At 30.8% G+C, this 13,239-nt stretch overlaps 1 long non-coding RNA gene across 1 annotated transcript; it reads left to right on the top strand.

Moving 5' to 3' along the window:
* Positions 1–12,042: 12,042 nt before the first annotated feature.
* LOC148178194 (uncharacterized) lies at positions 12,043–12,733 on the top strand. The gene is made up of 2 exons (XR_015769646.1): positions 12,043–12,274; positions 12,422–12,733. It is a non-coding gene; the product is annotated as an uncharacterized LOC148178194 (long non-coding RNA).
* The last annotated feature ends 506 nt before the right edge of the window (positions 12,734–13,239 follow it).

Raw genomic sequence — 13,239 nt, 5'->3', positions numbered from 1 at the left:
GCCTGGTTTGACTTAAGCCATAAAATGTTTACTAGGTATATGTCAACTGAGGTTACTATACCTACAAGAAACTATTATATTTGCAAGTAAAACTTGAAATTCTATATTTTTAAGAATTTTGTATTTAAATCTTAAAAATTTAGATGTTGGATTTTTATGTTGCTAATGACTTAAAAACATTCTTCAGATTCAAGCGGTTCAGACATTTTTATGGATTTTCATTTTCTTAAATTGAATTTGCCAATTTACTCAACGTTAAGGTACTTTGTTTATTATTAACTTCAAAAGATTAAATTTAAAAAACTCCAAATAACTAAAGTAAAAGGTCTATCTATAAAACTGAAAGAGTATGAAACATACCTACAGATATTAAAATTCTATTTTTTTTGTACCCTATTCAATTTTTTCGTAAATTTCTAGAATAAATCTATTGTAAAGGAATAGAAGAAATTTCAAACCTAAGACACTAAAAACGTAAAACACTAGAAAATCAAAGATAAGTCTAAAAACCAGCAACCTTGAGACTCGAAAAATTGGAAAATTTGACCTTAAAACCTGTAAGCCAAAGAATGGAGGCATCTTATAAAACAACGAGCCTAAGAATCTAAAAATTTAAAACGAGAAAGTAAGAAAGGACATAAAAATGTAACATAAAAATTGAATATTGAAACTTAAAAATTTAAAAAAAAGTTGAAAAAGTTCAACATTAAAGACCTGAAGACCAGAAAATCATAAAATAAACAAAATTTTTAAAATCTTCGAGTCTACTAACTTGAAAATCTGGGAATAAAATTTAAAAATTTGTACCTCAAAACTAGCCCGCTTAAGGTCTGCAGAATTTTAAAAACTGGAAAATCAAAAGAAAACTTAGAAATTAACGTACCTGCAAATAAGAGCCGCAAAACCTAAAAATGAAAGCTTTGGAAAACTTGGAAAACCTGCTAAATTAAGAGATCAAAAAGATTGAAATCAGAGAAGGCAGATCAGTTAAATGAATCACTTTTACGTAATTTTTCCACCAAAAACCCACTGAATAAGTGTGTAAACGTGCTTGCAATTAATCTTTTCTTTGTGTATATTCTCGTCTTAATTTACGACTGTTACTTTATCGGTTAATTTTACACTCAGTTATAATGCATTTAATAGCATTAATTAATGAAGTCGTACTCTCCATTATTTGTTTTCCGTTTTATAACCGTAATAAAATCAAGAATATACACATAAAGTCTCAGTTTTTGCTACAAACACTCGTACAACTCTTGTTTGGCCCCACTCCTCCAAAGTCTTTGCGTAAATCCAAGTTAACACTTTAAACACTTTGGACCTTAGAGAATCCAAAATATCCCAATTCCTCACAAGCGGCGCCTCCGCAAACCAAATATGCGGTCGTTAACAAAGCTCCAATTCTGTTACTTTCCCCATTTACACCGTTAAAGACGCAACCAATTTCCGTCAAACTGACGCGCAATTATACTCCAGGAAACCATTACCATTAATATAAACATCCGAGAACCAATTCTTAGCAGCTAATTATATTCACTTCACCTGTGCGAACGAAATTATGTTTCAAGATTTCCCATATACACAATTCCAACTGGATAATTGTTGCGGATGAGCGTGTGCGCCGTGTCGATATTTTATGATAATTTATTTCGAAAAAAACGTAACAAGAGTTTTCATGAATGCAATTAGAGGTAGCAGAGGTGGGCGGTGGGAGCTTCCATAATTGTTTTAAGTAGGTAGCTTTACATGGTTATTATATTAAAAATTCAGAGATTACCATCACGAAATAAGCTCAGTACGTTTTCACTTTGAGGGTATTTTTTAGGTCGGGTAATTTGGGACGTAATCACAATCATTTAAAATTATTGCCAATTTAGTTTTTATCGCGAAAAATTAGAGAAGGATGTTTGATTACGCACAATTGTATACAGAGAAAAATTTATATGGATTTTGTCTACAAATGTTCACGAAATTGTTACAATTTGTGCAGTTTATCTGCATCTGTTTGTTTAAAGTGAATTGTTATATTACTTTGTACAACATATCTTTAACTTATCCACAATATTGTTCAAACATTAGTCTTTTTTTTATCAAATAATTTTGCACAAAACTGTGTGACTTGTAATGCACAATATTGTGTGAATATTAATTCCAGAATATTAGGTAAATTTTAAATGCACAAAATTGTGCTAATTTTTAACGGACACTATAAGAATATTTTACGGAAAATTGTTCGAAACATTTTTAAATATTGTGTATGAAAATTGCTCAATCTTATACTTTAAAAACGCTCAAAGAAGGGTTATGTCAAAAAAAGTGCACATATAATATTCAAACATTTTTATTATTTATTTACTTCTATAATACAAATACATATAAATGGCAAGACATTTTACAGAATTATTTAAAAATTATACTAAATATCTTAGTGAGACAAAACATTTATTATTTAGGGTTGTAACAAAGCACGAAAAAAAAACAATGTAAATCTGCAACTTGAAAAAATTCCTTTTTCTCACTTTCTACATCAACTTTAAAAGCATAAAATGTCGTGAAAACCTAATAGTTTTTATTATTTTACAGTAAAAACAGAAGTTTTGATCATTTTTATTTACAATGATTTTCTCAATGAGTCCGAAAACAGGAAAACAATCAGTCCAGTTTTCCGTTACATCAGTTTGGTTTCCATTTTGATGTAGAAAATGGGTTTTTCAATGTTTCCGAAATGAATTGAATTTATTGTAAATTCTCCAACATCTTTTTACATTACAAATTATCATTGTCTTGCAAAAAATGATGGTTTCTTAAATGTTTTATGTAATTATTAACATCACATTTAGATGCAGAATCACATTTAAAACAACACAACATCTCAATATTATAAACAAGTATTAATGATTATAAATGAATAATAAAAATATAAAAATTAAAATAAAAGCATGCATAATAATGATTTAAATTAGAAACTGATTATAAACTACACATAAAATAAAAACAACAAATGTCAAAAAACAATAAAGCTGGTATATACTTAATTTAGATTTGTCAAAAGTTATAAAAAGTACAAAATGTAGCTTGATCCTCAAACTGACGCAATTGATAGATAATTAGAGTGAATATTTATTCCCCAGCGTAAAAATAGACATTTTGAATAAAAATGGTTAAAAACATTATTAATGGTATTAATAGTATTATTATTATCATTATTTAACATTTAACTACTCTTACCAACAAATATGTCGTAAATGTCAAGTAATTCCCATGCTACAAGTATATTCTTTACTTCATCCATAACTTTACGACTATTTCTCTACTCAAAGTTAAAACAAATTGCATACATTCAGAGATCTAAAACATAAATTACGAATAGACAATAAGCATAATTGTAACGTAATGAGAATAGTATTAATATAGTATACTTATTTGTATCATCAAGTTCTACCCCACTAGCACTCAACTAGTCAACTGAACAAAATCAAAATACGAAACTGCAGTAAGTTATAAAAAGGACACGTGTTGTTTAGACTGCAAATTTTCTGGAATCAACAAGGGAATAAATGCGATTGGATGTTCGCACATAAAAAATAACCTTGTTGGCTGATTCCAGTTAATGATATTATTTTTGTTTCCAAAATTTCTTTCAATTTTTCACAGTCATTGTCAAAAAAGTTTGAACACTTTTGTGGATTGTTAAATTAGGCAAATTATGTAAATAAAAAACATAAATTGTTCTACAGTAAAACATAAAATTGTAACTCACCAAGTCTCTTACCTGATTTGAAAATTTTTACACAATTTGTCGAGTTAAAATTCAAAAAATTTTCACACAATCAAGTTGTAAAAAAGTCAATTAACGCAATTGTAAGAAAAATTGTGACAATTTACAATCACACTAACGTTGGGCAACAGATTTCTAGAGCATTTTTCTCTGTGTAGTTTTTTCTAAGATAAGCAAAATCCCATGCAAACATTCATCATTCCAGTCAATAATCCTGTCGGAACTGAGAGGTATATCGGCGTGTAAATGCACCCTATTATCCACCAATTTCAGGTATTAAATCATTCGGAATAATTGCCGAGTTCAGGCCACAATTTCGACGTGTTCCCACTGTTAATGCATCCGACCTATGCAGTTGCCAGGTTCATGTGTGGAAGCACTTGATTATACCTATAGGAACGTTTTGATTACAGTATAGGTCTAATTCGAGCCGTCTTCTGGCCATTCATCACCATCACACCAGTTGGTTCTTTAAAAACCTAATTATTATATCTTTAACACGTTTAGAATTCGAACCACCTTGTTCTCTTCTGACCTTTTTCTAGACAGGAGCTATAAAATTTAATTAGGCTTTTTACTATCTGCTTTCACTTTCTTTGATTCTATCTCAAGACGCGGTGTCAGTTATTCTTGTATCGCACTGTTTGATCGGAACGGTGGAACGGCAATCGATAGTTGAAGCAATAAACATTCATCGTCACGGGTTTCAAGGGGAACGGTTTTTTAAGAAATGGGAGACAAGAGACGAAGCGATTTACTGGGATGACTAATAAAGCGACGACTTTCCTTTAATTTTTTTTTTCCAATTTTTACTAATAAAATGCCAATTTTATGTTTCGTTATGTTATGAGAATTTAACTCCTATTCGACCAATCGGCGACATTTATTTTTTTAAATCAACCAACCACAACAAACTTTTTCTGGAAATTTCACTATTGAAATTTCCGTGAGAATTTAACTCCTATAGATTCGACCAATCGGAGCCATTTATTTTTTTAAATCAACCAATCACAACAAACTTTTTCTGGAAATTTCACTAGTAAAAATTCAACACGAAAATACCACGCAATCTGTCAGTTCATTAAATTCTTATGACGAATATAATTCGAATGCTCGAAATTTTAGGAAATTTTACCTCCAGTACTCGTAGTTTTCCGACAATTTCGAGCTCTCTTGTTGAGGAGTTTTTTTTTTCAAAACTCAATAAATCCAGACAACCGTGGGTTTGATCTGAATTTGAGATTATTTTTGGTAAATCTAACAAGTTGTATATTTTACTCAGTAAAAACCTTTTGCTTAAACATTGTGTTACCTTCTTATGCCAAAATAGTTGAAGTAAATTTGAAGAAAATTGAGCAAATTATCGTTTTTTCGAAACGGTTATCAAAATTGATGTAATGGATTTATTGAGTATTGAAAAATAACTCCTTTGTTATATTCCTTATGAAAATCCTACAAAATTAAAAAACTGTAAAAAATACGTGAATAAACAAATTTCGTCCACTCGGAAACTACTTTTTTTTATAACATAAAGTCGACTCTGGATATTTTGAATTTTCTGATTATTCGAATTAAACGCTCAGTTCCTAGGATAATTCCAACAAAATATGTATGTGAATCTACTACTCTTTATAACGAATTTTCCGTGAAGGTGAGAACAAAGAAAATGATGACAAAAGTTTAATAATTCGACATTTTCACGACTCAAAAATTCAAATTTTTCTAAGAAGTATTTAGAAATTCTAGTCGTATTTTGACATAATTAGTCGGCGAATCGTCGTCCAAACTTCTTTGAAAAAAATAATTTAAAAAGAAACTCATAACTTTCGCTAAATCAAACTACTTGGTAATTCGAACTTAGTGCCAGGTTCCTTGGTATTCGAATTATCGAGAGTCGACTGTATATTAGCTGTAGCTATTAATCTTTTTTTGTTTTTTCAGAGTTTCGGATATCGGGACCTACAAATTTAAATAGCTACTTAAAACGCAGAAATCAAAATATTCTAATCATACAAACAACAAAAATAAATTTTGGAAAATTTTAAGATAAAGATTTCAAAGAAGGAAAACAATCGTTTGAAAATTTTGAAACATTTCAGTAAAGCAGAAATTTCCATTTCCAGTTGGCTCTTTGGCGACAACCCGAAATTGTAATTGGAATGACTTATTTGTGGACGTATCAAAAAGCACAGATTTGGATTTAGCGCCAAATTCTGCGTAAAACAACGCAAGTTTGCTTCACAAATAAACTAGATATTGACCGAAATCAATTTTAATAAGAATTTTTGGGAAAATGTTCAAGGACTTTTTTCAAGACAAATGCGACGTTCACTGTCTTAGAGTTTATAGCAATTAAAAGAGCAGCTCCAAATTTATCATTTGGCTAAATTTCAGATCGGTATGACAAATAGTTTAGGAAAAGCGGTCAAAAAAAAGACTTTTATCGTTTGAGCTCTATTTTTCGTCTAAAAAAACGACCATTAAAATTTTGAGACCCAAGAGCGACAAATTGCAAAAAACTGTATGTCGTAGTTTAGGAAAAATGGGCCACTGATATTTCCCGATATCTCAGTTATTTATTGACATAACATACCTACCAGAAGTTTGTGTACAAATTTGGATTGCGCCAAAAAATCTAATTATAGAAATTTTCATGTCAAATCAAAAATTTTAAAACATTTTTTATGTTATATTTATTTATTTATTTATTTTTTTATATTTTATATATTTTATTTACAATAGATAAATATGCAACTCAGGAAATTTACTACAGGACACTTCCTACAATTTTTGACTATCTTATTACAGGGCGCTAAAAAGTTTTCATTCTTAAATCAAATCAAAATGAAAAATTAAAATTTAAAAAATCTGATCAATTAAAGTTGGTTACACACAATACGTTATACAAACTCCAAAGAAAAATTAAATGCTAAAATTTAACTTTTGCTCCTCTGAGAATGACAATCTGACAATTTCACTACGAGAACTTTCTCGTATTTGTTTTCCATTGTATTCCATTCATTTTCTATTGCTAGACCTGTTAAGATTCTTAAAAATAATAACATGTGAATTCTCAAATTAAAATTAATAAAAAATCAATATACTTAAATATGTAATACTTTAATTTTATTTAAATTAAAATTTTTCGGCCAAAAAGTTTAATACAACTCTTGTGCGTTAACTATTTTACAGCGCTCAATCATTTTCAAACTGAATTCGCGCTGTAAAATGTAAGTTACAGGCGACTGTAAATAACTATTTTCTTACTGAAGTTGTTTTTTCTAATTTGCAGTGGGTTAATTTTAAGTGCCTTATTACAGTCATTTCGTATCAAAAAATTGGATTTAATAGGCCAATTAAAATTTTATCAAACTGCTGGAAACCCAAACTGGTGTTTTAATACGCGTTTTATCAAACTCGTTTTTTAATAATAAACTGTTTCAGTATTGTAGAAAAATATATTGAAGGCGAGTAATATTTCTGGCGAGTGTCTCTTTGTTTTATTACATTTGTGTAAGATTGACACATCAGCTGTCGGGCACACGTTGGGCGCAAAAGGCGCCTCTTGCATCAGCGCACTTAAATAAGTGGCTTTCTGATTGCAGGTTTGATTGACAGAAGCAGAAACTGCATGTGAGGGTAGCTAACCTCAGCGGGGTTGAATAGTATGAGCAAAAGGCCTCCGGGAAAATACGTCAATCAAAGTAGAGTACTTTGTGTACTTATTTACAGCATCTGTCGTCGTTTCTCTAAAGTCAACTGATGTCCCTTTATTGTGCAACGGCGTGTTGTGTTTTTCACTAACGCATGTTATGATTGGATTTTATTGAACTGTCTCGTGTTCTTTGTTAATGGAATTGGCTTGCCCAGATATTATTTCGAGCGTAATAACATGTTTGTGTCCGGCTTTGCCTGATGCAAACACCAATTCTCGAAATAAAGTTACACGATTCAACTGATACAGAAATGATTGATTTTTTCGAACATTTTCATAATCAGTTTGGTGGTGCTACCATAAATTAGCCGGTCGAGTATTTGAAATTTATTTCTCTTTCCTTTAATTTACGAGCATTATTTTATAGGTTCGTTTTACAAACAGTTGGAATGCTTAATGATGCTAATGAGCTGTTATGTGCTCTGTGTTAATTGTTTAGTGGTTTACAGCCGTAATAAAATAATCAGATATGCTAAATCTACTATAAAAATCTTACTCCGTTTAACTCCGAGAAACACAATTTCATTTCTGTTTTTTTTTTATCATTAAACAGGTACTCTGTATCTTTCAAAACAAACCTCTCTGCAACCTCCACATTTTTAATAGGGATATCTCGCAAATCCGCACCGAACTGGGATTAAAACCCCCGAGGACAGTGAGAGTGTTGCCAGCGATAGATAGTTTATCCCGAGGGTCCCACTGCTGGAGACTTAATCCATTTTTCTAATTTACACGTCATTTACACACAGTATCTAGAGATTACCGACCCCAATTTTAATATTTGTTTGCAAAATTTGCATCGTTTTTAAAACTCTCTCTGTCGAATTTTAAAGACAACGATCGGTGTGTGTTCGAGAGAGTATTTTACCCCCTGCGACACTACTTAATGTTCCCAACGAAGGATTAGCTGACTAATGTGATTTATTACATAGATATCGAGAGGGCTGTGCATTAGCAACCCTCGCAAACTAATTAATACGTTCTTACTAACCTTTTAATCATAATTGGATAACTATTTTGAGCTGCTAAATCCAGATCACATCTGCAGGACTGTTTTAAACTTATAATGTCTTGTTAATTAAGTTTGCTCTGTTTCGAGGGAAATTACTTAATCTGAGATTTTGTTTGCTTATTTGTTTCGAGAGTTTCTTATCGCATTCGTATTCAACATTCAATTGTACAAATTTCAATTACTTTGGGGGAGACGCTAATCTATACCCTAAAGTTAACAAAATATTAATTACCCAACAACGAAAGTTTTTTATTGTTTGTTTATCTAGTTTAATGAGTCCAGACGCTTCAAATGCAATTTTTTAGTTAATCTCAGTTTTTACAGGGTGATTTTTTTAAAACGGCAGGCGTTGTAGAATTTTTCTTTATGAACCGATTTCAAAAATTAAAAAAACAAATTAAATGGTTTTTAATTTACTATAAACTGATGAATTTAGAGTTTTTCTAAATGTCTTAGTATTTTTTGGTCGATATTCAACTTTCTTATTTTAAATTGGCATCCATTTTTTTTTCTTAATTTGGAAGAAGTAAATTTTCTTGATTCAGCAACAGGAACGGATTTTAAAAATTTTTATTTTCGTGACGAACCAAAAATTTGCAGTATTTTGAATTTGGACCTGTAATTTTAGAAGTTTTAATGTTAGCTCAATGAAATTTGAAGAGTTATTATATCTATCTTGTTGACTATCTGTATCAAATCTCAAATTTTTTGAACAACAGCGACGGATTTTAGAATTTTTATTTTCAAGACGAGCCAAAAATTTCTAGTATTTTGCATGCGGACCTGCAATTTTAGTAGTTTTTATGTTAGCTGAATGATATTTGGAGAAGTTACTATGTCTGTATTGTTGACTATTTGTACCAAATCTCAATTTTTTTTAACAACAGGGACGGATTTTAGAAATTTTTATTATCAAGACGGGCCATAAATTTCTAATATTTTGAATTCGGACCTGTAATTTTAGTAGTTTTAATGTCAGCTTAATGAAATTTGAAGAAGTTATTATATCTATCTTGTTGACTATCTGTACCAAATCTCAAATTTTTTGAACAACAGTGACGGATTTTAGAAATTTTTATTTTCAAGAAGAGCCAAAAATTTCTAGTATTTTGAATGCGGGCCTGTAATTTTAGTAGTTTTTATGTTAGCTGAATGATATTTGGTGAGGTTACTACGTCTATCTTGTTGAATATCTGTACCAAATCTCAATTTTTTTAACAACAAGGACGGAATTTAGAAATTTTTATTATCAAGACGGGCAATAAATTTCTAATATTTTGAATTCGGACCTGTACTTTTATTAGTTTTAATGTTAGCTCAATGAAATCGAATAAGTTATTATATCTATCTTGTTGACTATCTGTATCAAATCTCAAATTTTTTGAACAACAGAGACGGATTTTAGAAATTTTTATTTTCAAGACGAGCCAAAAATTTCTAGTATTTTGCATGCGGACCTGCAATTTTAGTAGTTTTTATGTTAGCTGAATGATATTTGGAGAAGTTACTATGTCTGTATTGTTAACTATTTGTACGAAATCTCAATTTTTTTTAACAACAGGGACGGATTTTAGAAATTTTTATTATCAAGACGGGCCATAAATTTCTAATATTTTGAATTCGGACCTGTAATTTTAGTAGTTTTAATGTCAGCTTAATGAAATTTGAAGAAGTTACTATATCTATCTTGTTGACTATCTGTACCAAATCTCAAATTTTTTGAACAACAGAGAGGGATTTTAGAAATTTTTATTTTCAAGAAGAGCCAAAAATTTCTAGAATTTTGAATGCGGACCTGTAATTTTAGTAGTTTTAATGTTAGGTGAATGATATTTGGAGAGGTTACTATGTCTATCTTGTTGACTATTTGTACCAAATCTCAATTTTTTTTAACAACAGGGACGGATTTTAGAAATTTTTATTTTCAAGACGGGCCATAAATTTCTAATATTTTGAATTCGGACCTGTAATTATAGTAATTTTGATGTTAGCGCAATGAAACTTGTAGAGGTTGCTATCTTTAACTTGTTGACTGTCTGCACCAAATCTCAATTTTTTTTAGCAACAGGGGCGGATTTTAGAAATTTTTATTTTCAAGACGGGCCAAAAATTTCTAGTATTTTGAATGCGGACCTGTAATTTTAGTAGTTTTAATGTTAGCTGAATAATATTTGGAGAGGTTACTATGTCTATCTTGTTGACTATTTGTACCAAATCTCATTTTTTTTAACAACAGGGACGGATTTTAGAAATTTTTATTATCAAGACGGGCCATAAATTTCTAATATTTTTAATTCGGACCTGTAATTTTAGTAGTTTTAATGTTAGCTCAATGAAATTTGAAGAGGTTATTATATCTATCTTGTTGACTATCTGTACCAAATCTCAAATTTTTTTATCTACAAAGACGGATTTTAGAAATTTTTATTTTTAAGACGAGCCAAAAATTTCTAGTATTTTGAATGCGGACCTGCAATTTTAGTAGTTTTAATGTTAGCTGAATGATATTTGGAGAGGTTACTAAGTCTATCTTGTTGACTATTTGTACCAAATCTCAATTTTTTTTAACAACAAGGACGGATTTTAGAAATTTTTATTATCAAGACGGGCCATAAATTTCTAATATTTTGAATTCGGACCTGTAATTATAGTAATTTTAATGTTAGCGCAATGAAACTTGTAGAGGTTACTATCTTTAACTTGTTGACTATCTGCACCAAATCTCATTTTTTTTAGCAACAAGGGCGGATTTTAGAAATTTTTATTTTCAAGACGAGCCAAAAATTTCTAGTATTTTGAATGCGGACCTGTAATTTTAGTAGTTTTAATGTTAGCGCAATGAAATAAATATATAAATATTCCCACTAATTGATTGAAATAATTCGAATCAAACTACTCAATAATTGATAATTATAACTTAGCAGGAGGCCCCATAAATTCTGAATTATGGTAAATCGATTGTAGCGTGGTCATGTTTTCGGTAATTTTCGGATAATTTGTTCAGCAGGTGCAACATGTTTAAATTCGCTAAAATAGAAATCTTTTCCAAATTTGTATTGATGTGAAATGGCATAGAAATAGAGATAGAAAAGTGCTTTTCCTATTTATGAATTAAAATTTATTAAAAAAATTGTGTATTGCATATCAAGAAAAAACATTTAAAAATAATTTCCCCGTTTTGCATACCAAATTTCGGCCACAAAAATAAAACCCTGGAACGAAAACAATCGTTTCCAACAATACCTCTGTCGCCATCTAGCCGTTAATGCAGAATCACACACGTCCTGCAATGTATCTGAGCAGTTGAAAACTCCAAAAAAAAACTATCCCGACCGTTGAAAAACACAAAAATTCAATTAAAGAGTTATTCGACGTAGAAATGCAGCGGTGGATACTAATAAAGCACCCGAATCGTACAAAAAGTCATTTAAAATATGAAATATTCAATTAAACAAAAATGTAACCGCACTATCGATCCTAATTGGCTGAAGAATTCTTCGTGACGATGGCGCATTCCACGGACACCGTGAAGATTTAAAAGATCACAAATAAGATTAACATTCTTGACGGGTGACCGCGATTTAGGTTTCCGTGGAGCGACGCGAGCCAGTTCTCCTCCAACTAGCCTAAAGTGCAGTGAAAATGCCGTGCAGTGCGTTGAGTTTCAAGAAAAGTGCTTTTTTCATAAATGATTTTATTCCGTCGGACCCTCAGCAACTCGGCATGTTTACCAAGTTTGTCCCCGAAATAATTTCCGTCTCCGGTTGTAAATAAATATTATTTCGACTTATAAAACACGCACAAAAACATTCTTCGTCCACTTCTATAAACTAAGCTTTTTATCTCGGATTAAAGTTCCTATAAAACCACTTTATCTGGGTCACCTTTTTTTAGATGAAATCTTTCTTTTCAGCCACCCTCCATCAAGACTCCAACTTGACATTTTTCTGCTCGAATAAATCCGAAATGACATCTTCTGGATAAGTGCTTCGGCGGTCCTCACATGCCACATATGCAATTGTAACACTACACCAGTCTTTATTGTCGTCAGAGAGGACAAAACCAGACATAGGTTCTTCTTGTTCGCTTTCTTCGAAATCATGTACGGAACTAATACCTGTCGACTTTTCTGCAGTGTGAAAGAGACGCTAGGATTTTTGAAATGACGTTCACGCCTCGATGAAATTCTGTTCATTTCTTTGTCGATAAAATTCGATCCTATTTATTTGAGCTGAGTTTTATTTCCCTTTAATATTAATCTGTTAAGTGTAAATTAAAACGCATCACGATATTGACGGATTTATCAGCGATAGTGTCTAAAAGCCCGTGGTAACGAACTTCTTGTTGTTGGCTAAAAGGCTATTGAACTCACAAGGTGTAGGCAATTTTAATTTCAAATCAACGCTTCAGAGGCTATTTACTAAAAATGTAACGTTAAAATAGTCTTTGTTTTTTCTTTTATTGTTACACAATCAGACGAGTGTAAAAATAGCAAGATAATAGCTGTTGGCTCATTTTTTATATATTCGTCTACGGCTATTTCTGCTCTATATGACACTAGATGCGACTCTAAAAATAATTAAGTAAATTGTATTTGGAGTTGGTAACATTAATTCTAAAAATGTCTGGGACGCTAAAAATACCAAAGGAACAATTGCGCTACATTTGGAGCGCTTTTATCCTGGTTCAATTTCTTCAAAATTTTACTTTATCAATCTTGTACTTCAGTTC

This window comes from Gnatocerus cornutus, chromosome 2 (assembly GCF_029298725.1).
Source record: "Gnatocerus cornutus isolate USDA-ARS CGAHR chromosome 2, icGnaCorn1.1, whole genome shotgun sequence".
In the NCBI taxonomy this organism is placed as follows: Eukaryota; Metazoa; Arthropoda; class Insecta; order Coleoptera; family Tenebrionidae; genus Gnatocerus; species Gnatocerus cornutus.
The sequence above is the reverse complement of the archived record's forward strand: the minus strand, read 5'-3'. Positions and strand labels throughout refer to the sequence as shown.